This window comes from Phascolarctos cinereus, unplaced genomic scaffold (genome assembly GCF_003287225.1).
Source record: "Phascolarctos cinereus isolate Bilbo 61053 unplaced genomic scaffold, phaCin_HiC Scaffold_9;HRSCAF=440, whole genome shotgun sequence".
Taxonomy (NCBI): domain Eukaryota; kingdom Metazoa; phylum Chordata; class Mammalia; order Diprotodontia; family Phascolarctidae; genus Phascolarctos; species Phascolarctos cinereus.
The window spans coordinates 122,692,931-122,716,060 of NW_027556402.1; the positions used below are offsets into that span (position 1 = coordinate 122,692,931).

The 23,130-nt window shown below is 34.3% G+C and overlaps 1 pseudogene; it reads left to right on the forward strand.

Moving 5' to 3' along the window:
- Positions 1 to 14,947: 14,947 nt before the first annotated feature.
- LOC110194892 (small ribosomal subunit protein eS17 pseudogene) lies at positions 14,948 to 22,581 on the forward strand (annotated as a pseudogene).
- The last annotated feature ends 549 nt before the right edge of the window (positions 22,582 to 23,130 follow it).

Genomic DNA, 23,130 nt, shown 5'->3' on the forward strand with positions numbered 1-23,130 from the left:
AAGGTAAGCAGGGATAAAGGATTACATTAAACCTGGTTAAACCACATCAAGAGTTTGTTTAATTCACATTTTAGGAAAGGCTTCAATAAGCTTTAGAACATCCAGAGTACCAATGCCAAGACTACGGAGGGCCTCCAGTTCATGTCTTATGAAAGACCTATGGATATTTAGCAAGCATTTAGTACAATGTCTGGTACACAGTAAGTGCTTAATAAATGTTTATTTCCAAATAACATACATCTAAAACCTTCAGCAACCATTATATGTAATGGGGACAGGCTAGAAGCATTTCCAATACGATTGGGGGTGAAACAAGGATGTTCATTATCACCACTGTTATTCAATATTGTACTGGAAACGTTGGCTTTAGCAATAAGAGAAGAAAAAGAAATTGAAGGCATCAGAATAGGCAAAGAGGAAACAAAGCTATCACTCTTTGCAGATAACATGATGATATACTTAGGGAATCCTAGAGAATCAAGTAAAAAGTACTTGAAATAATAAATAGCTTTAACAAAGTTGCAGGCTATAAAATAAACCCACATAAATCATCAGCATTTCTATATATTACCAACAAAGCCCAACAGCAAGAGATAGAAAGAGAAATCCCATTTAAACTTACTGTAGACATTATAAAATATTTAGGAGTCTACCTCCTGAAACAAACCCAGGAACTCTATGAACACAATTACAAAACACTTTTCCCACAAATAAAATCAGATCTAAATAGTTGGAAAAACATCAGTTGCTCATGGGTAGGCCGAGCTAATATAATAAAAATTACAATCCTACCTAAGCTAATTTACTTATTCAGTGCCATACCAATCAAACTACCAAGAAATTATTTTATAGAGTTAGAAAAAATAATAACAAGATTCATTTGGAAAAACAAAAGGTCCAGAATATCAAAGGAACTAATGAAAAGAAATGCAGGGGAAGGTGGCCTAGCAATTCCAGATCTTAAATTGTATTATAAAGCAGGAATCATCAAAACTGCTTGGTACTGGCTAAGAAATAGGGAGGTGGATCAGTGGAATAGGTTAAATATGCAAGACACAGTAGTCAATGACTATAGTAATCTATTATTTGATAAACCCAAAGACCCCAGCTTCTGGGATAAGAACTACTCTTTGAAAAAACTGCTGGGAAAACTGGAAAAGAGTATGGCAGAAACTAGGCATAGACCCAAATCTCACACCATATACCAAAATAAAAAAAAATAGGTTCAGAACTTAGATATAAAGGCTGATTCCATAAGTAAACTGAGAGAACAAGGAATAGTTTACCTATCAGATTTATGGAGAACAGAAGAATTCATGACCAAACAGGACATAGAGAACATTATGAAAAGCAAAATATATAATTTTGATTACATTAAATTGAAAAGTTTTCGCACAAACAAAGCCAATGCAACTAATATTACAAGGAAGGTAGAAAATTGGGAAAGAATTTTTACAACCAGTCTTTCTGATAAAGGCCTCATTTCTAAAATACATAGAGAATTAAGACAAATTTATAAGAACACAAGCCATTCCCGAATTGATAAATGGTCAAAGGATATGAACAGACAGTTCTCAGATGAAAAAATTAAAGCCATATATAGTCATATGAAAAAATGCTCTAAATCATTATTGATTAGAGAAATGCAAATCAAAACAACTCTGAGGTACCACATCACACCTATCAGATTGGCCAACATGACAAAACAGGAAAATGATAAATGTTGGAGAGGATGTGGGAAAATTGGAACGCTAATACATTGCTGGTGGAGTTGTGAAATGATCCAACCATTTTGGAGAACAATTTGGAACTATGCCCAAAGGGCTACAAAAATGTGCATACCCTTTGATCCAGCAATAGCACTTCTAGGGCTATATCCCAAAGAGATCAAACAAATGGGAAAAGGACCCACATGTACAAAAATATCATAGCAGCTCTTTTTGTGGTGCAAAGAATTGGAAATTGAAGGATGCCCATCAATTGGGGAATGGCTGAGCAAGTCGTGGCATATGAATGTAATGGAATACTATTGTGCTATAAGAAATGATGAACAGGCTGACTTCAGAAAAACCTGGAAAGACTTATATGGTCTGATGCCGAGTGAAGTGAGAAGAACCAAGAGGACTTTGTACACAATAGCAGCCACGTTATACAATGACTAAGAATGTTAAACTGAATCCTTCTCAGCATTACGAGGATCTAAGACATCTTCAGAGGCCTCAGGATGGAAAATGCTGTCCAGATCCAAAGAAAGAACTATGGAAGTCGAATCGCTCTCACTTATTTTTACCTTCTGTTGAGTTTTGTTTCATCTTTCTGATGGTTCCTCCTATTGGTTTTTATTTTTACTTACAACTTCACTAATGTGAAAATATGTTTAATGGGTATGTAAATGTAAAGCCTATGTCAGATTGTGTGGTGTCTTGGGGAGGGGGCGGGAGAAAAAGGGAGAAAAATTTTCAACTCAAAAGCATATGGAAAAAAATTTTTTTTAAAATGTTAATTTCCTGAATGAAGAAATAAAGAATTAGAAGAATAATAGCTGCTATCAAATATTTGAAGCACAGTCATGTGAAAGAGGTAGAAGACTCAGTCAGCTTAACCCCAGAGGACAAAAAAAGGAGGAATAAAAAATGCAAAAGTGCAGATTTAGGAAAGAGGTACTTCCTAATACTTAGAACTGATAGGACTTGGAGGGCAAAAGATGGTGGCAAGGAATGAGAGAACATACCTAAGTATTTATAATTTAATAAAATTTGGAAATCTCTTGACTTGTCCAGAGTGACATCTATTTCCGCATCTGTAAAAGAATAGCTAGATAAGTTCTCAGGCCTGTGTTAAAATTGTATCTTGTTTTGATCATCCTGACCACCCTCTCAACCCCACACATACCCTTCTAGTCAGTTTATAAGTAGCCAGTATAAAGGGGCAATAGCAAGAGCTAAGATTGCAAAGGGGAACTTGGAAGTCACATACAAACCATTCCAAACATCAAATGAATATGATTTACAAATTTTATCATATATTAAGCAAAATCCATATCTGTAATGTGTACTGAATGAAGGGAAGCCATTTGGGTATTGCTGTCAAGATTTCTGGTCCTATGATATGTAAATTCCAGACAAGATTGAGGCATCCACAGCTCCAGACCAGCTGAACATCAAAAAGCTTCTGATAATTTTGAGATTACAACTTCGAAGTTTTACCAATAACTTTGAGAGGATTCAGATATGCTAATGAAGTAAATCCAAGGTGGCACAGATAGAACGCTATAAACTCTATAAAAATGAGACCTCACATTCCTGCCCCCTGAGCACTATTCCATCTCCATCAGATCCATGGTGCTAGCATTCCCAATTCTCATACCTCCCTTCTTCCCCATCCTGTTTGTCATACTGCCTGTCTTTACTGTCCAATTTCCCCATCCCTGAGCTGTAGTCTGCCTGTATATCCCCACTTTTCATCACTTGTCTCTGTACTCTTTGTGTCTTAATAAAGTGATTGTCTTTCTATTTCCTGTTGTTGATCCTGGTTTTCCCTACAAACACACAAAGAACTAGGCACGTTTCTCTCCATTTCAAATTTCACAATTTCATAATTTAATTATCAATTACTTATCTATTGTAGATCCAAAATTATATGATTCTATGAAGTGGTTTTCCCAAAAGTTCTCTTGGGTGGATAGCAGCAAATTCAGAAGTACAATGCTGGTCTCCTGGCTCCCAATCCAACACACTGTGTATTATATCATTCAGTTTCATTTAGTCATACTTGTTTTTTCATATTCAGAATTAAAATTGGATCTAATTCCCCACTAGACTTTGAGCTCCCCCATTGGACTGTCAGCTTTTTGAGAGCTGGAACTCTGTTTTACCTTGCTTTGTATCCCCTTGCACTTAATGTGTTATCGGGCACATAGCAACTATGTGCCTAACTAAACATTAATAAATGTTTACTGGGGATTGGCGTTTATTGTATACAAAATTCTATGAAAAGTATTGAGAATAGAACTACCAAATGGAAAACATCTTTTCTCAGAGAGCATATGTTCTGCTGGGTTTAAACAGTTAATTCTAAACACCTTCATTTGAGAAGAGAGAGGAAACACTAACAAGTAGGGAATTAGGAAAAAAAAAGGTCTTCATTAGGAAGTGGTTCATGAATTGACATTTGAAAAAAGCTGGGGATTTAAAGAACTGTAAGTAAAAAGGGAGGGAATTTCAGGCATAGACAATAGCCTAGTAAAAGACACAGAGGTAAGAGGTGGAATAAGAAGTTCCATGAGTAGCTAATAGTCCTGTTTGGCTGGAATGTTAAACTAATGAAGGTCCAACTCTTTTATAGGCACAGCTCACAATTATGAAGTGATTCCATATATGATAGTCAAGTAGCCATGTAAAGCCTATGAAATTAATGTGATGACTTCAGTGTCATGGATATGCTAGGAGCACTAATCATCTGTTTCATTCTTATGCTCCTTGCATTCTTTGGCTCTTCAATAGCCAAAGATGTAAACTGCCTTATAAAAGTCTATAATTCAAAGGATACTTTGCCTAGAAGAAACAGAAGACAATCTATTATAATTCTTTTCAGTTCAATTGAGACATCAGAAGCCATTGTTCTACACATAGGTCTTTCTACTTTTACTAGTGATTTTTAAAAGGATAACAAACAAGTAATATCTTATGAACAAAACTCTACAAGACAGCTGAACAAAGCCAAATGATTTCTCAGTTGCACTTAAAAGTAATAGAAGTAATTAAACCCTAAGAAAGAACAATAAAACTCAGTAAAGCTTTTAGTCATTGCCAATTGTCTCCCTCCCAAGGTCCTTCAGAAATGGCAATACATCAAGGAAAGTGAAATTTAATATATTGGTGCTATGCCGAGGAAGACATTCTTTTTACAGCCACAGATCCTCATCCATCTGCCACTTGTTTTGTGCTGCCCATTTCCATTTCTAAGGATTATGCATTATGCTAAAGCATGACAAATACCCCAGGACTACATAATAGCAGTGGGAAGAATTCTACATGTGGCAAACAGTTTGTACCCTGAGTAATCTTTGATTCCAATTTTGAAGTTCTTATATTGAAAACCGAAATCTACAAAGTTTCCCCCTCTCCCCAGGACTTATCTGCCAAATTCATGGAATGAGCAATTTTGATTTGGGTTCTGGATGTCAACAGAAAATGCCAACAATTTGTTCCTACTTGTTCTTTAATTTCCAAAGTAATTGAATCAATTAAAATGTAATTTTATATAAAAAAAAATTCCTCTCCAATGGGAACTTTTATGTCAAGTTTCCACCTAATGTGAATTAAAATAGAAAGGTTAAAAACTATCCAGCAGCTAGATTAGTCACAACTGATGACAAAATCCTTAAGAATTGGAGCATTGGTAGTTAGATATTACTGGGGTACAAGAACAGTGTTTTTCACTTACCTACCACATTAAATTTAGATTTTTATTAAAACAAAACCAAAATTGTTGTGCTATCATTCACTGAACTTCCATACATCAACAGAATGGTTGTTTTTAACTGGCATTTCTTTCAATGATGCAAATCAGAGGCCATCTATGCCTGCCCAGTCTGTGCAATCATTACTCACATCATCTCATAAGTCCACAAGGTGTATGTGAGTCTTCTTAACATTTCAGGAGTATTCTTCTTGTTATCTTAATTTTGGTTGGGTACTAGTGATAGATATGAGTTGTCTTTCTGCTCTGCCTCATTCCATAACAGTTAAAATTTTAGTTGGGCACATCTGTAGAATTACTCATGTCACAGTAGCAGTAAAGCTGAACACCCTCAAATTCCATATTGCATTCATGGCTCTAACTCATAGATCCTTTCATTACTTTGAATTTTATTTTTGAGTTTTGAGGCTATTCTGTGTCATTGCAATTATCATAATCTAAATGTTATGTATATAAAATTTTGCTGCATTGTTGTAATCTGAATCCAAACAAATGCATATAAGAGATGATATATTTCATTCTTCTAAGAAATATAATTTACTATTGATTAGAGAAATGCAAATTAATTCAACTCTGAGTTAAGACCTCATATCTATCAAATTAACTAATAAGACAGAAAAGGAAAATGATACATGTTGGAGAAGATGTGGTGAAATTGGAACTCTAATGCATTCTTGATGGAGTTAAAAACTGTTCCAACCATTTTGGAGGGTAATTTGGAATAATGCCCAAAGGGTTATAACACTGAGTATACTCTTTGATCCAGGAATAACACTAACAGGTCTGTAATCCAAAGAGATCACCAAAAAATAAAGGGAAAAGCATCCATATGTGCAAAAATATTTATAGAAGTTCTTTTTTGTGGTGGCAAAGAATTGGAAATTGAGGGGATGCCCATCAATTAGGAAATGGCTGAACAAGTTGTGATATATGAAAGTAATGGAATATTATTGTGCTATAAATGATTAGCAGGTAGATTAAAAAAAAATCCTGGAAAAAATTACATGAACTGATGCTGAGAGAAGTGAGCAGAACCAGGAGAACATTGTATACAGTACCAGCATCCTTGTATAATGATCAGCATTGGTAGACTTATCTCTTCTGAGTAAATTATAAATTATAAAAACAATACATGTGGATAGATAGATAGATAGAGGGCACAGCATCAGTTGAAGATGAAGGGGTGATATATAAAAATAAAATTAAGAGGTGAGAGATGATTATACTGGGAGATGGAGAAAGGGACAGGTAGAATGGTATAAATTATCTCACACAAAACCAACAAGAAAAGGCTTTTACAGTAGAAGGAAAGTGAGGGAAAGTGAGAGGTAATGAGTAAATCTCATTCTTATTGGATTTGGCTTAAGGAGGGAATAACATACACACTTACTTGGATATAGAAATCTATCTTGCCCATCAGGAAAATAAGGGGTAAAGGAATAAGAGAGGGGGGAGAGGATGAGAGAATAGAGGGCAGATTGGGGGAGGGGGTAATCAGAAGCAAACACTTCTGAGGAGGGACAGGGTAAAAAGAGGAAATAGAATAAATGGAGGGCAAGATAGGATGAATGAAAATATAGTTAGCTTTTCATAACATAACTTCAGTTGAAGTGTTTTGCATGACCACACATTTATAACCTGAATTGAATTGCTTGCCTTCTCAAAGGGGGTGGGTGGAGAGGGAGGGAGGGAGAAAATTTGGAACCATAAGTTTTAAAAACAAATGTTAAAGATTGTTTTCATATGCAACTGGAAAATAAGATATACAGGCAATGGTGCATAGAAATCTATCCTGTTCTACAGAAAAATAGAAAGGGAAGAGGATTAGAGGAGTGGGAGAGAGAAGGGAAGGCAGATTAAGGGAAGGGGGTAGGTAGAATGCACACCATCTTGGGGTGCAGCAAGGGTAAGATGGGAAGAAAATTTGGAACTCAAAATCTTGTGGAAGTAAATGTTGAAAACTAAAAATAAATAAACAATGAAAATAGTATATATTAGATTATACTGATCTTAATCATTTAACAATAAACACACAGCATTAAAAAAAAACTCCATTGGATACATGTAATAACTTGATTTATTATAAGAGAAAGCCACATGCATATGGAAACTCCTGAATTGCAATGGATGGGGAGGGACAGGGGGTGGAGTAGAAAGCAATACCTCCCAAACTAGGGTAAATCAAGAAAACAAGTTCAGGGGGCTTCTTGACAGTGGTAACCTGAAGATAGAGGCATGATCAAGAAGCTAACTCTTCTATATATATGAATTTCTTCCTAGATTCTTTCTTGTTCTTTAAGAATTTCTCACTGAAGAGAATCTAGAAGCACATGTCTTGTCTCTTGAAGCATAAATCCCAAAGACCAGGATCTGTCTTCTCCCAAGCTCCTACCAACTCAACCCCTGATGCAGGTACAGGGCATTTAATAACCAATCTCTACTAATGAATAGAGTCTTGTTCAAATGGTCTTTTAGTCTGGCGACATTCAATAACAGCAATACAAAAAGAAACAACTTTGAAAGACTTAAGACTTCTCATCAATATAATGGCACATCGTGATTCCAAAGGACTTACAATTAAGTATGCTACCCACTGTAGAGAAATAATAGATTCAGGATGAACAGCAAGTTGTGCATTTTGGGGAATGGGAATGTGGGAATTTCTTTTGCTTGTGCACATGAATTTCTTACAAAGATGATCTTTCTTCCACCAATGGGAATGGATTGGGAAGGATAAGAGGTAGAATTGGTTTTTTTTTAAGTTTGTATTTCTTCTTGGTTTCTACATCACATTGTTATCTGATACTGAATTTGTGGTTATCCCAAGGATATTCACAGGAACTATTATCTAATCATGCTTTTCAAAAATAATACTTTGTAGTTGTTTTGTATGTATAAGACATTTATCTCAATTACATTTTACCTTAATAGATTCTGTTTATCATTCCAGGCCTGTCAAAATCATTTTATGATGTAATTAATTAATTATCCCTCCAAACTTTGTAGTGCCCATATATTGATAAATATGTCATTCATGAATTCATCCAAGTAACTGATAAAAATAGCCAAGCAGGGTTAAAGATAGAGGCCTTGGACATCCCAGTAGAGAAGACCATATAGGTTGAATCTGACACATCAATCACCATTACTTAGGCTTAATTGTTCAGCTAGTTTTTAGTAGAATTACTTTCATCTCATTGACATCTTTCCATCTTTTCCAAAGGATTTGATAGCCATTGCCAAACAATTTTCTGAAATCTAAATATAGTTTTGTAGGATATTCTTCTTAAATTTCAGTGGCATCTGTTCTTTTATCAAGCCAGCATTATTTTCCTACTCCTTTCAGGAATGGAACTTTATCTCTGAGAGAGGTAATACTTTATATTTTGCACTAATTGATTGAACACTTTTTTTCCTTTATGCAAAAGCACTTTTTCTACTCCTTTCAGTATCATACTGACCCACATGGAAGTGAAGTAGATTAAAGTAATAATACCTCTATCTACCTCTGTAATGATCATGTATACATCAACTATCGCTTGACATATACAAATGCATACATACCACACTTAGATGGGAAATATTGCATTACTGAGGGTAGAAATGAAAGGACTTTGGGTAGTATTTGAATTATACTCTGCCTTAAATAAGTTATGCAAGGGAATTGCCAACATACCATAGTGTTATTTGTTTTCTTGGAAATTTATTTTCATACATACTCCATATAAACAATCTCAAAATTTAGGTGAACATGCAGTAAAATAAATTAAATCCAATTATATTATGTTTCTGGTTCTCCTTTCTATTTTTAATATTTTATGTTTCCTTTTAAAATATATTATTTATTGATTTTGAATATTTTATTTTTAAGTGGAGGTTCAAATTCTCTCTCTCCCTCCCTTCCTTCCTCCATCCAATTAGATGGCAAGCAAAATTATACCGATTATATATGTGAAATCATAAAAGACATTTCCATATTAGACACATTACAAAAAATAAAAAAGTGAGAAAATTGTGCTTCATCAGTTCTCTCTCTGGAGGTGCATAGCATTTTTTTCATCATGAGTTCTTTGGAACAGTCATGGATCACAAAATTGATCAGAGTAGCCAAGTCTTTCACAGTTGATCCTCATTACAACATTGTTCTTACTGTGCACAATGATCTCCTGGTTCTTCTCATTTCACTTTGCATCAGTTTATATAGGTCTTGCTATGTTTTTATTTTTATTTTTATTCTGAAATCACTCCTCACCATTTCTTATAGCGTGATACTATTCCATGACAATTATATGCAATAATTCACTCATTTATTCTTCAACTGAGTGTCCCCTCAATTTCCATTTCTTTGCCAACATAAAAATTGCTGCTAAAATATTATTTGTACATATGCGCCCTTTGCCTTTTTCTTTGATCTCTGTGGGGTACAGAATTAGCAGTGGTAATGTTGGGTCAAAGGGTATGCACAGCTTTATAGGCTTTTGGGCATGTTTCTAAATTGTTCTCCAGAATGATTGGAACAGTTCTCAACTCCACAAATAGTTTATTAGTGTGTTTATTTTTCCTTATCTAATCTAGCATTTATTGTTTCTGATAAATATGAGATGACATCTCAGAATTGTTTTAATTTGCATTTTTTAATCAATAGTGAATTAAAACATTTTTTTTTAATGTGGCTTTTGATACCTTGAATGTCTTGTATTGAAAACTGACTGTTCGTATACTTTGACCACTTGTCAATTGAGGAATGCTTCTTATTTTTATAAATTTGACTCTGTTTCCTATATATTTGTCTTATATTTTTTTTAACATTAGTTGATTAAAAAGTCCACATTTCTACCTTTTATTGCTCAGAGATTATTACTAAAATTTAAAATATTTTATATATTTCAAAACATTATTAATCCATCCATTAAAAACAAATTTATAATTTTTATTTTATTTATTATTACACATTATTTATATTATTTTATTTTTTTAAATTTTATATATTTATGAAAATAAAGGATTTATTTGGACTGAAGCACTTACATTTAAAACAATACATTTTTGCATTGAGATTTAAAATAATTCAGATTTATTTTAATGATGGGTATGGACTATGCTTAACGTCAGAATTGTGAAGGAATTTTTGATAGTTTAGATTTAATGAACTTCATAAGTGTAAGACATATTTTTTCTCCTTTCATCTCTACCTCTATATAACATTCAGTGTCCTTCCATTCCTTTGAAAGTGTTGTCTCCTTCACTCTCCCATTATACCTACACTTATTTTCCTCTTCACTCTGCTTCTTAGAATCCCTATGTTTCTTTATCATGTCACAAATACCTTCCTTTGCTCTACCCCTTATTACCAAATACCTGTGATGCCCCATTTCCTTAAGCTTCTAAGATTTATCTACAGCATTAAGAAGCTCAGATCTAGAGGAGAACTTTCAACTTTGACTTAAATCTGAACAAAACAGAAACTCAGCTTTGTTTATCTTTCTAGAGGTTAAAATACCTTCTTATACCCAACCCCTTTAATTCTAGGCAATTAACCATGCATAGTCTTGAAAGTTACAACAGAAAGTAGAAATTGTCAAATACAGCTAATACATATTAGGAAAATCCCTTCTACCAAATTAATTGATTAACTAGTTATAAGAATATTCAGACAAATAGGTGGTGCTGCGGATAGAATGTCTGCCTGGAGTCAGAAAGACTGTTCTTCATAAAATCTCTTCATCAAATCTGGCGTCAGAAACTTACTAGCTGTGTGACCCTGGGAAAATCACTTAAGCCTGTTTGCACTCAGTTTCCTCATCTGCAAAATGAACTGTAGAAGGAAACGGCAAATCACTCCAGTATCTCTGTGAAGAAAATCCCAAATGAGGGCATAAAGAATTGGAATCAACTGAAACTCTTGAAGAAAAAAAAAAAAGATTATTAAATGTTTTCCATAAGTTGGGTTCTACTCTATGAGAGAGTAAGGTTAATTCAGATATCCTCCATTAATGAATTGGTTGAGTGAGTTCTTAGAGATGACATGATGTATTATCTGAAGTAATTTCATTCAATTCAAACTTTACAGTACAGGTGCTTAATATTGCTTTTTGCATTACAAACACCTTTGATAGTTCAGTGACACTTACAGAACCCTTCTCTGAATAATGTTTGTTGCCTATATTCAAAATGGAAAGGAACGTTAAATTTCAATTAGAGGTCAGTTAAATTAAAGATTTTTTCCCTATCTAAATTCACACACTTTCTGAGATATATTCACAGACCACTTTGGGGACACCCTAGGTTAATAACTCATGATCCATAGGTAGCTGATCTTTTGAGTTTCAGAGTCCCTTGAACTATCTCTAATCAATCACAGCTTTTGATATTCATTAGCACAAATGATACTGAGAAGCAAAGCTGATACTAAAAGGTAGAGTTTATAGAGAGTATAATGATCAGAAGTAACAGTCTAGCAGATCTCTGCCCAGTGACTACTATAAGGCAGGTAGGTGGTGCAGTGGATAGAGCACCGGCCCTGGATTCAGAAGGACCTGAGTTCAAATGTGGCCTCACACACATAACACTCCCTAGCTGTGTGACCCTGGGCAAGTCACTTAACCCCATTGCCTAAAAAAACACAACAAAAACAAAAACAAAAAACAAAGCACAAAACCAATGACTACTACATAAGAGATGAAAACTTCTCAATGCCAGGGATAAACATTATTTCACATCAGCACCTAAAGCTCCATTGACAGACCCATGTAAAGGGAAGGAAAAGTCCTAACCTCTGGACTAATGAGAGTTCTCCTTTTCTAAGGACCAGCCATATTTATTCCATGATTTTTTACTGTACCATTAGCTTCTAAAAGGCAACTCCAACACATCTCTGGTCAATTCTAGGACCCTGAAATCCTGATTGGTGAGAGTTCTCTACATTCATTCTGATCCAGACCCAACATGATTCTCTATGGATATCATCATGCCATATCACTAAATTCACGCTTTCTACCAGTTCTATATCTAGCTCTAGGAAAAATAATCTAATCAACACTGTCATTTCTGAAAGTGTATGTAAACCAGTTGTTCTTCTGTTCACTATCCTTGTGGACCTCAGATAGAGTGTATGTATGTGTGTATTGGGCAAACACCTGTCCACGGACAGTAGTCTCCCATAAGTAAAATGGAAGATTTTTGCCGAAGATCCTGATTCACTATTTGTATTTGTGTTGGAAATGTGAAGCAAATATCCACCACCTACTAAGTGCTTAGTAAATATGTTTATTCTTTTTCTTCAGTTCTTCCTACCTTCTTTTTTTGTTACTTTCTTCCTTTTTTCTTTTTTTCATTTATTTATTTACTCATTCCTAACTTCTTTCAAACAATCCACATACAGTATGACTTTGAAGTCTTTTATAATACAAGTTCTACTTCTCTTCACACTTACCAGTTCATCAATGTCTCCCTAAAGCATGAGTCCAAAACTGAACACAGCACTCCATTTGTGGTCTGATCAGGGAGGAATATAGCAGGACTATTATTTCTTTGGTCCTGGACACAATGACTGTGCAGAGACTTCCCTTTTTATGTAACCTACAGAACCCTCGCCCTTGTCCATTCTTAGTTCAGTTTCTTAGTGTAAATAGATGACCACATATCACACATGCATGATGTATTTAGGGGTTAAATGTGAGCTTTGAGCAATTGCTGATCAATTGAGAGTGTTGTCATCCATGAGTACCAGTATCTCAACTGAAGCTATATCAGTGTCAGGACTCAGGAGCAACATTTGAGTTAAAAGGGAAAAAACAGATCATATTCAGAAGTCTTACTGTATATTAGATAACAAAGAAATAATTTGACTTTAATAATAAATTTTAAGAGAATTATTAAAATATAAGGATTGAAAGATTATTAGGGGACAAATTGCTGAATCATTAGCTTTAGTTATTGATAATTAATGATCAATAACCATTCATGCTTACGGAGCTAGCAAATAAGAATTCATAAGTAGCATTTAAGGATGTTTAATTCGATCTTGATACAAAGAATGAATTTTATAGAAGAAAAATTATAAACAGTGAAACCATTTAGGAGATTATTTCAATAATCTAGATATGATATAACCAGGATCTGACACAATATTGGCACTGAAAGAAAAGAAAAGGTAGATGCAATTGATATTGTGAATGGAAAATAAACAAGGTCTTTTAAAATGTTAACATGATATTAGATTACCTGTATCCTACACTAAAATATGTAATGAAGGAAATCAGAAATTATTTCTCTATTCTACAGATAAAGTGATAGATTACAGTACTTTTACTGTATTTCCAGAAATACAGAAGTGAAAGTTTCCCCAAAACTACATGTATTTTAGAGGTCTTAGGGCAGGTTAGTGTGAGACTAATCCGGGTAATGTTTTAAAGATTTCATTGACACTTTGGGAATTTATATCCCTGGCAGTCTAAGAAAGATACTGTCTGACACCATATGCAACGTTTTCACCAATTATCCACGAACTTTCTACAAATAAGAGAAGGTTTCTTTATCAACATGCCACATTCAAGACTGACCACTGTATTTATCAAAATTCTAATGTTTTGTAATTTACATTGACATTTTTGGTGACTGCATAGGTTCTTTTCTTGGTTCTTGTTTCTTTGACCTGTTTTATTATTCCACATGTTATCCTGTGTTTCAATAAAATCCTATTTTTAGTATCCTATTGCATTAATAGAACATTTTTCCTTACCATTCCCCAACAGACATCAATTTTGTTTTTGTTATTTTTTTTAAACACACACTGGCCAGTTTTTCTGGGAATTAATAGGAGGGCTAAATTTCCAATGGTCCTTAGATTTTAAGGTGTGTGTATGTAAGCAAACTAGGAGAAGGTTGAAGTATGATTTTTTTTTTTGTAAGAGAAAGTATGTGCAGTCAGGCTCAAAATCTTCAAAATCTCTCAGTTAATTCATTTCTTTGGATTTCTCCTCTTTCTACCTTAAACAGATACGGTTTGAAATCCAAGTATAGTCTGTATTACTTGTTTTATTTATTAAATAATATTTAATGTTCCATGTTCTGAAATGTTCATTTGTTCTTCATCTACTACGTAAAACTTTTGTTGGTTTCTTGAAGACATTGAAGATACTTCCATTCTATGTGTGTGTGTGTGTGTATGCACACACACACAGACACACATATATATTTATATATGTGTACCTATATGTGTGTCTGTGTGTGTGTGTGTATCTATACACACACACACACACACACACACACACATACATGTACTGGATTCTTACTTCCTATGACCTATGGGATTTCCTCCTCTCTGAATCAGTGCCCAACTGAGAGTAAAGGTAGATAGATAAATAGATGGCACAGGCTGAGTTGAAGATGAAAGGATGATATCGGGAGAGTAAAATTAAGGGGTGAGATAGGATTATATGGAGAAAAGGAGAAAGGGAGAGGTAGAATGCAGGTAAGTTATCTTATATGAAACAGACAAGAAAAGCCTTTTACAGTGGAGGGGAAATGGGGTAAGTTGAGAGGTTGTAAGTGAATCCTATTCTCATCAGATTTGGCTTAAGGCGGGAATAACATACACACTCAATTGGGTGTGGAAATCTATCTTACCGTACAGGAAAATAAGGGTAAGAAGGGGACAAGAGAACAGGAGAATGATAGAGAGGAAGGTAGATTAGGGGAAGGAATAATCAGAAGCGAACACTTCTGAGGAGGGACAGGGTGAAAAGAGAGAATAGAATAAATGGAGGGCAAGATAGGATTAAGGGAAATATACTTAGTTTTTCACAACATGACTACTATGGAAGTGTTTTGCATGACTACACATGTATAACCTATTATCAAGTTGCTTGCCTTCTCAATGAAGGTGGGTGAGGAGGAAGGAAGGGAGAAAATTTGAAAACCAAATTTTTAAAAAGAAAAGTTAAAAAAAAACGTTTTCACATGCAATTGGGAAATAAGATATACAGGAAGTGGGGTGTTTAAATCTATCCTGCCCTACAGGAAAACTGAAGAGGAAAGGAATAAGAGAAGGGAGGGAGAGATAGAAGGGAGGGCAGATTAGGAGAAGGGGTATTCAGAATGCATGCCATTTTGGGGTGGGGGGAGGGAAGAGATGGGGAGAAAATTTGGAACTTAACATCTTGTGGAAGTAAATGTCAAAACTAAAAATAAATTAATCAATTAAAAAAATTAAAAAAAAATATTTCAGATGAAGCCTGAATAATTCATGGTCCAATGGGGCTTAAAATATCAATTCATATTTTTATAGCACTTTGATCCTAAAAAGTGTTTTTTTTTCTCACAAGTCTATGAAAGAAAAGGTGCAAACATTATGTTTTACAAAGATACTAAGGTTCAGAAAGATTAAATTTATCAAAACCACACAGCCAATAAGGATCTCAGGCAGTATTTGAACCAGGTCTTCTGACTTCAAGTGAAGCTATGCCACAGATTTTACTTATGAATGCAGCCTGAGTGCATTAGCTTTGTGGGTAACTGTGGTATACTCCTATTCATCCTGAGCATGAAACTTTCAGACCTCTTTCATCTCAATTGTTTTTAACCAAATTTCCTTCCACCCTCTATTTGTACAAATGATTTTTATTTCCCTAGGTCACAATATTTTATTTTTCTCCTCAAATTTCATCTTTTCAAAAATTTCAACCATTTGTGCTGGTCTGCCAGCAACATTTTTAATCCTGATTGTGTTATCCAACATTTTACTTGTCCAATAATTTGACAATTAAGCCTTCTATATATTTATGCATATAAGGATAAGGTCAAGGAAAGAACTCTAGGAAAAGTCCTTAGATACATTATTCCAAGTTAAAGTTAATTGATTAATCAATACATTTGGTCATAATTGTTCAACCAGCTACAAATAGACTTAACAGTGCCATTAGCCAGACCACATTTCTCTGTCTTATGCACAAAGATGTCATGAGAAACTTTGTCAAGGACCTAGCTGAAATAAAGATGTATCATGTAGGAGGTTTAATCTACTAATCTGGTAATTCTATGAAACAAATAAGTAAAGAGGTTCCATTAGGATTTCAGTTAATTTGCATTTTGCTCTTTGGTTTCCTGATCCAGGAAGGAGAAGAATGAAACTGGAAGTCTACCTCCCCAGCTTCAGGTTGCCGTCCTTTGTATTGCCTAACTGCTTTCTACCATAGATTATACTTTTTAAAAATCATGCTTCTGTAGATAGCAAACAAGAATCTGCCTGCATTTGGGTTTTGGAAGTCTTCTGTGTCTGCTCGGCATAAGAATAAATATGGGGACTGGAATGGTCAAAAAGAACAAGAAGAAACTTTGCTAAGAAGGACACATCTAGTAAGTATATGTGTAACTGACTCATTTCCATTTACTTCCATTTTTTCCTGGAGTTCTGGGAAGCTAAACTTTTAGTTTCAGTGTTAAAGAGCCAAAACAAGAACAAACAAGTTTACTGTTTCATCTGCATTTAGTTTTAAGGTTTTCTTTCAAAGCTCCATTAAGTACTCCTACTAGCAGTTTATTGACAGGTTTTACTCACAAGCAGGGAATATCATTTATTGTTGTATTTAACTCCCTGTCTCCACAGCTCAGAAGGAGTATCCTTTCAGAGTGGGCAGAAACTAAGAATCAATAATAAGTCTAACTGTTTTTGAACTTTTTCTCATCCTAGTGTATGAAATATCCCCTTTTACTAGCTTGAGCAAGTATTTACTGCAACATAAACATGATGACTGTCTATGTTAATCAACTATAAGAATTTTGCTTAGCAATACTGAAAATTACAAGTCACTTTTTCCCTAAATATTGTGGTCAGAGTCAATGATTTTTCCATGGACTTTCTCCTCACCGTTCATGTTATGGATTTTGATTTCTTCTTCTCCCCTACTAAATAATTTTCAACTCTTGGTAAATGAAAGACTTGGAATGACCACCTTGCATTTTCTTCTGTGTCTAAACTTATTTGCTGTTGTCACTGTTATTATGATTATTAGTATTATCACTCTCATACCCAAAGAATGTGCTTGGTGTAAGCACAATCCTAATGTCCAATAAGTTTTTAATCTCACAATGAGGACAAGAAGTACAAATACAAACTCACAAGTACACAAAGAGACCTAATCATACTTCACATTCAAAAATAGCACTGCTGATAGTGCAGAGAAACATGTGCACTATTAAGGTTAGAGATGTTCATATGTGTAATGCATTCCTTTCTGCTCTGCAAACTGTCCTCAAGATAGAGGGTTATGCCTACCATTAAAAATGCCAAGCATTTTGCTGCTTAATTTTTTATCAACTCAATTTTCAACTTTTAGAGAAAACAAGAATTTGTGGTCATTGTTTGCCAGATAGACCTGTATCAGACTTAAAATTAAATCCAGGGTTCAATAGGTATATATTTAATCTTTAAAGTTGTTTGCTACCTCACTGGGTTGTTATGAGGATGAACTGAGATAATGTATGCAAAATGCTTTGAGTTCTGTGCATCTTAAAACACTATAAAAATGCTAGCTATTATTAGCATCACTTTAAAAACAGTATTATTGTGGAATTAATGCTATTCTTAAAAAAAACCTGTGAAATTGGATTCATTAATTCAATTAAGTGTTTGTTACTCTACCTTGCCTGTCATAAATGTTATTCTCAATGTTTCAGGAAATCATTGAAGGGATCTACTTTGTGTTAAATTTTTGTTATGTTAGATATAGAAACAGATGTTAAACTAAGCCTAGAACACAATATGGATGAGTGGAATATAAACTTTTATCTTTAAATGTTCAGTTATTCATTATATATGTTATATAGATATTCATGTGGTTCTTATCTTTTCTCATTACTCAGAGTTCTCAAATAAAATACCAGGAAAAATGTTATAACATAATATGGAGGTAAGTGTAGCCTTAAAAAACCTCAGAGTTATAAGGGATTTCAGATGTTATCTAGTCTAACATGGTAATTGAGGAAAAATGTGCCAAGTGTGATTATACGGAAAGCAACTTTAATAAACTCTTCTTACAAATGAAATGAGTGGCAATTTACTAAGAAATTCATCACAAAAAGTGTTAAATCATGAAAAAACATCAATGTAGTCACTTCAAAGAGTGAATAAGAAGACTTTTATTCCAAAAGGAATCTGGTATATAGGGATATTTCCACCTATGATATCCACTCAATTTCTGGTTTATCTTTGAAGACCTTTCATTATACTTTATTATCCTTTCCCAATATTCTCAATCCTTTCAAAGGTATCATTATTCATTTATTTTCCCAAGCTATAAATGTTGAATTCATCTTTGATTTTTCCTTTTCCTTTTTTTTTCCAGTCTATATAACCAATCTGTCACCAGATTCCTACCTTTCTACTCAACCTACCAATACCTTAGCACAACTTTATATAAGTTGTTTCTTGGATTACTGAAAAAAAAAATTCTCCTCATCAGTTTCTTTATCTCCAGCCTCTTTCCTCTTTAGTCTATCTTGAATATATCTGCAAGAATAATTTTCCTAAAACATTCTTTTAATAACATATATACCTAAATCAAACTGCTATGTCAAATACAAACTTCTATCCTTGACTTTCAAGGCAATTGATAATCTTCACCCATCCTACTTACTAAAACTTATTTCAGAATTCCAATCTGCAAGCTTCTTTCTGAGCAAGCTAGTTTATCTGCTGTTCAAGACACATGACATTCCTGTGTCTATGCCTTTTTTCATATTATTTCCCACTCGTAACATGTTCCTCTCTTTAGTCTCCATCCCAGCCTCCCACCCAATTTCCTACACAAGTATACAAACATCTTTTAACCAGATACAAATCCTACCCAAATGTACAGGTTGATTCAAGGTGCACTTTCTCTCCGAAGACAATGATGATTAGATTAGCTCACATGAATCTTTTCTTTCTCTAAACTGTATTTCATTTTATATTGAGAACACAATTTCACACTAAGATATTTTTTTACTTTTTTTTCCTATAAATTAGTCTTGTTATCCTAAATAAATTATGAGCTCCATTTATATGGCTTATGTTTAACACAACTAGCATTGAGTGGAGGAAAAGTAGTTTTTTGGGGACCAGTAGACCAGAAGAGTAAAGCACATCGTAAATTATTAAGTAGTCAATAAACACCAGTTGTCACCTCCAATAACACCACCACCATCATCAATGACATCCATCATCGTTATTTTCATCATTATCACCATTACTACATTATAGAAGTATTTGGGGGGAATTACTTCTTGCAATCTACTGTCATCATATGTGTTGTTTTATAAATAATTTTGTACTTTCAACTCATGCCAACTCCACTTAATTCCTAGTAAGGCACTGTCTTAACCTGAAATTGAACTTAAGTACCAAGTAATTTCAAAAGGGAAGAGGGACTCCTCCTTATGGATCAGAGTTTGAAGGCCCCTCAACAATATTATGTTTGTTTCATCATGATGATTCCACCAAGTACCAGAGCATTCCAAATTCTGTTCCTAATCACTATACATGGATTACCCTAACAGTCTACCCAGGGGAAAAATATGGATGGATACTACCTATTGCTTAGAGGATGGCATGTACTTTGATGAACCCACTAAGTTATTTCATAAATACATAGATTTTAATCAAATACTATAAATAGGAGGAAGAAGGAAGTAAAGTATTCTGCACTTACGAAATTGAACGTCACTTTTAAAGTTACTAATTCACTTTTAAAAATCATTAACATTTTGATGTTAAGATTAATCATTTGCTCCTTTCACCCTCTCGGGCCAACACAGGTCTCGTTTAGACCAAAACTGTGAAGAAGTCAGCATAAGTCATCATCAAAAAGTACTACACCTGCCTGGGCAATGACTTCTATACCAATAAACACATGTGCAAGGAGATCGCCATCATCCCCAGAGAGAAGCTCCACAACAAGATGGCAGAATATGTTAGTCATCTGAGAAAGTGGATCCAGAGAGGCCCTGTGAGAGGTACTGTCATCAAACTTTAGCGAGAAGAAAGAGAAAAAAATGGATAACTATATCCCTGAAGTCTCTGCTTTGGATCAAGAAAGCATTGGAGTGCAACCTGATACCAATAACATGTTGAAACTACTGGACTTTGGCAGTTTGCCAAACCTACAAGTTACCCAGCCCATGGTTGGCATGAACTTCAAAACACCAAGAGGAACTGTTTAACATTTACTTTTGCCTTCTTTCCAAAAAACTTGGAAATCCCCCCCCCAAAAAAAAAGATTAATCATTTGGTCTGTAAATATATTCATTAAAAAATCCTCTAAGAGACTTCCTTGTTTGTAAGGCAATATAAAAGACAAAGGGGATAACACAGATGCAATACAGTTCTTTCTTTGATGGTGTCTCCAAAAGAAGGTGTTCCAAAGGTATTGAGACACCTTGTATAAAACCTTGTTTTAAATTATCAAAGCTAAGGACAGCTAGGTGGTACAGTAGAGAGACCATTGTCCCTGGAGTCAGGAGGACCTGAGTTCAAATTTGGCTTCAGATACTTGACACTACCTGTGTAACCTTGGGCAAGTCACTTAACCGCAACTGTCTAGTAAAATAAATGAAACAAACTATTACAGTGTACAACTACACTAAGTCACTTTAGGATGCCCTATATAAAAGAGACAGAGGAAGAAACCCACAAAAGCTATCGTGACAGAGAATATAAAAGATAAATCCAATGGAAATGCTCTGATAATATGAGGAAGGTAATTTTCACTTTATGAGGTCACAGAAAGCTTTCTGAAAGATGTTTTACTTGATTGGTGTTGTTAAAGGAAGGAATAACTTCAACATTTGGAATATGTTTTCAGTGGGGGCAGGAGTGGTGAGGATCCAATAAAAGCAACGGGAATGGTAAAAGGGAAGGAAAAGGAAAAGATCAGCCCAAGATCTGGAAGGAATGAAGAATTGTTTCAATTAGGGTGAACCATAGATCATGGAAAGGAGAATAATACGAGAAAATGTTGGAAAGGTAGAGAGAAAATGGAGACTTCCTTAGCTTCCAAGATCATCCATTTATACTTTATTCAGTAAAACATGGAGAATCCTTGAAGTTTTTTTTTTTTTGAGTAGTGGTGAAATGTGAATAGAGAAATGAATCAGGAAAGAGAAAATTAAAAGGGAATCAACTAGATGCAAGAAGAGTAGTGAAGAGGTTCAGAAAGTCTCAGGTTAACTTTTTCTTGATCATGACATGAAGAATACAGTATATTGGAGAATCCTAACTGGAACTGGAACTGGAAAATTCCTTTGATATAACCTAGTCTAAGTTCCTCATTTTCCAGATAAGGAGGAAGCATGTCTTCCTGGACAGGGTGTTACCATGACTCATACCATCACCATGGTCCCTTTTCTGAAAATTAGCAATAAAATTGAGGAATATGCAATAAAGCTATTTTTAAAGTCTTTGACACACTTGATGGATTTTTTTTTGTTCTAAGGATATTCACACTTCAAAAATATTGATGATAATCCTTAAATTGTCTCTGCCAATTCAAATCCACAGAGCATGTTATTGTCTTGCCTAAGTTATGGAAGATAATAAATTTTTCATTACCCAAGGAGTCAATATTCTTCTACAAATATGCACCTATTTTATTATGAAGAGGCAACATGGCATAATAGACAAATAGGGGATAATTCAAGACAGAAAGTCTTGTGTTCAAATTCTGTCTCTGTCACTTACTGTGTGATTCTAGGCAAAGCATCTGTCATCCCTGAACCTCAAGCAATCCTCTAAGTCATCATTTCTTAAATTTTGACAGACCAAGGAAGGAAAAAGCCTCTTCTTACAATAATGTTTCAAATGCATACAATAAAATGAGTAAAATTATAAAGGAAATTAATTATACTATATTTAAACACAATTATCAAAATTTTAAAACAATTTCACACACCCCAGGTTAAGAATCCTTGATCTAAGACTATAAAATCCATCTAGGTGATTTGCCTTCAGAGAAAGGAGCTACCACGCTGACCAAATAATAGCCACTGGATTTGCTTTTTCTATAAAATGAACTCTACACTTCCACAGTTACATAAGGAAAACAATAAAAGGGAAGAACTTGAAAACATATCTTTTAATTGCTTTATTTATTTTTCTGGTTAAGAGTACGTATTTACATAGACATAGATTTGGAAGGAAATACACAATGCCACTCTGACAGGGTATAAATTGAAGTGTCAATTGATTTATTTTAAATTTTTATTTATTTTTTGAGAAATAGTTCTGATAGTTAAAGTGAAATAAAGTTGAAAGATCACTGGGCAGGAATCATAAAATCTGCGTCTGAGTCTCATGTTTCCAGGGACTATTTTTATGACCTTTGAAAATTCACTTAACTTCTCTATACTTCCTTCTCTGATAAATGAGAGAATTAAACTAGGTGATTTTTCAGGTCCCTCTGAGTCCCTTACAAATGTAAGATTCAGCATTCACATTGGTTTTCTTGTCTGGTGATTTGCACCAGGAAGTTAAGCTAGGACATTTTTTCTCCCTAGGCTTTCCCTTGAACTCATGTCTTTAAGCCCCATCTTTATTTTGCAATGCTTCATGCCTCTGGACATATGATTTGTCTTTCCCTAAATCTTTCTAGCTTCTAGATTTAACTTTCAACATAG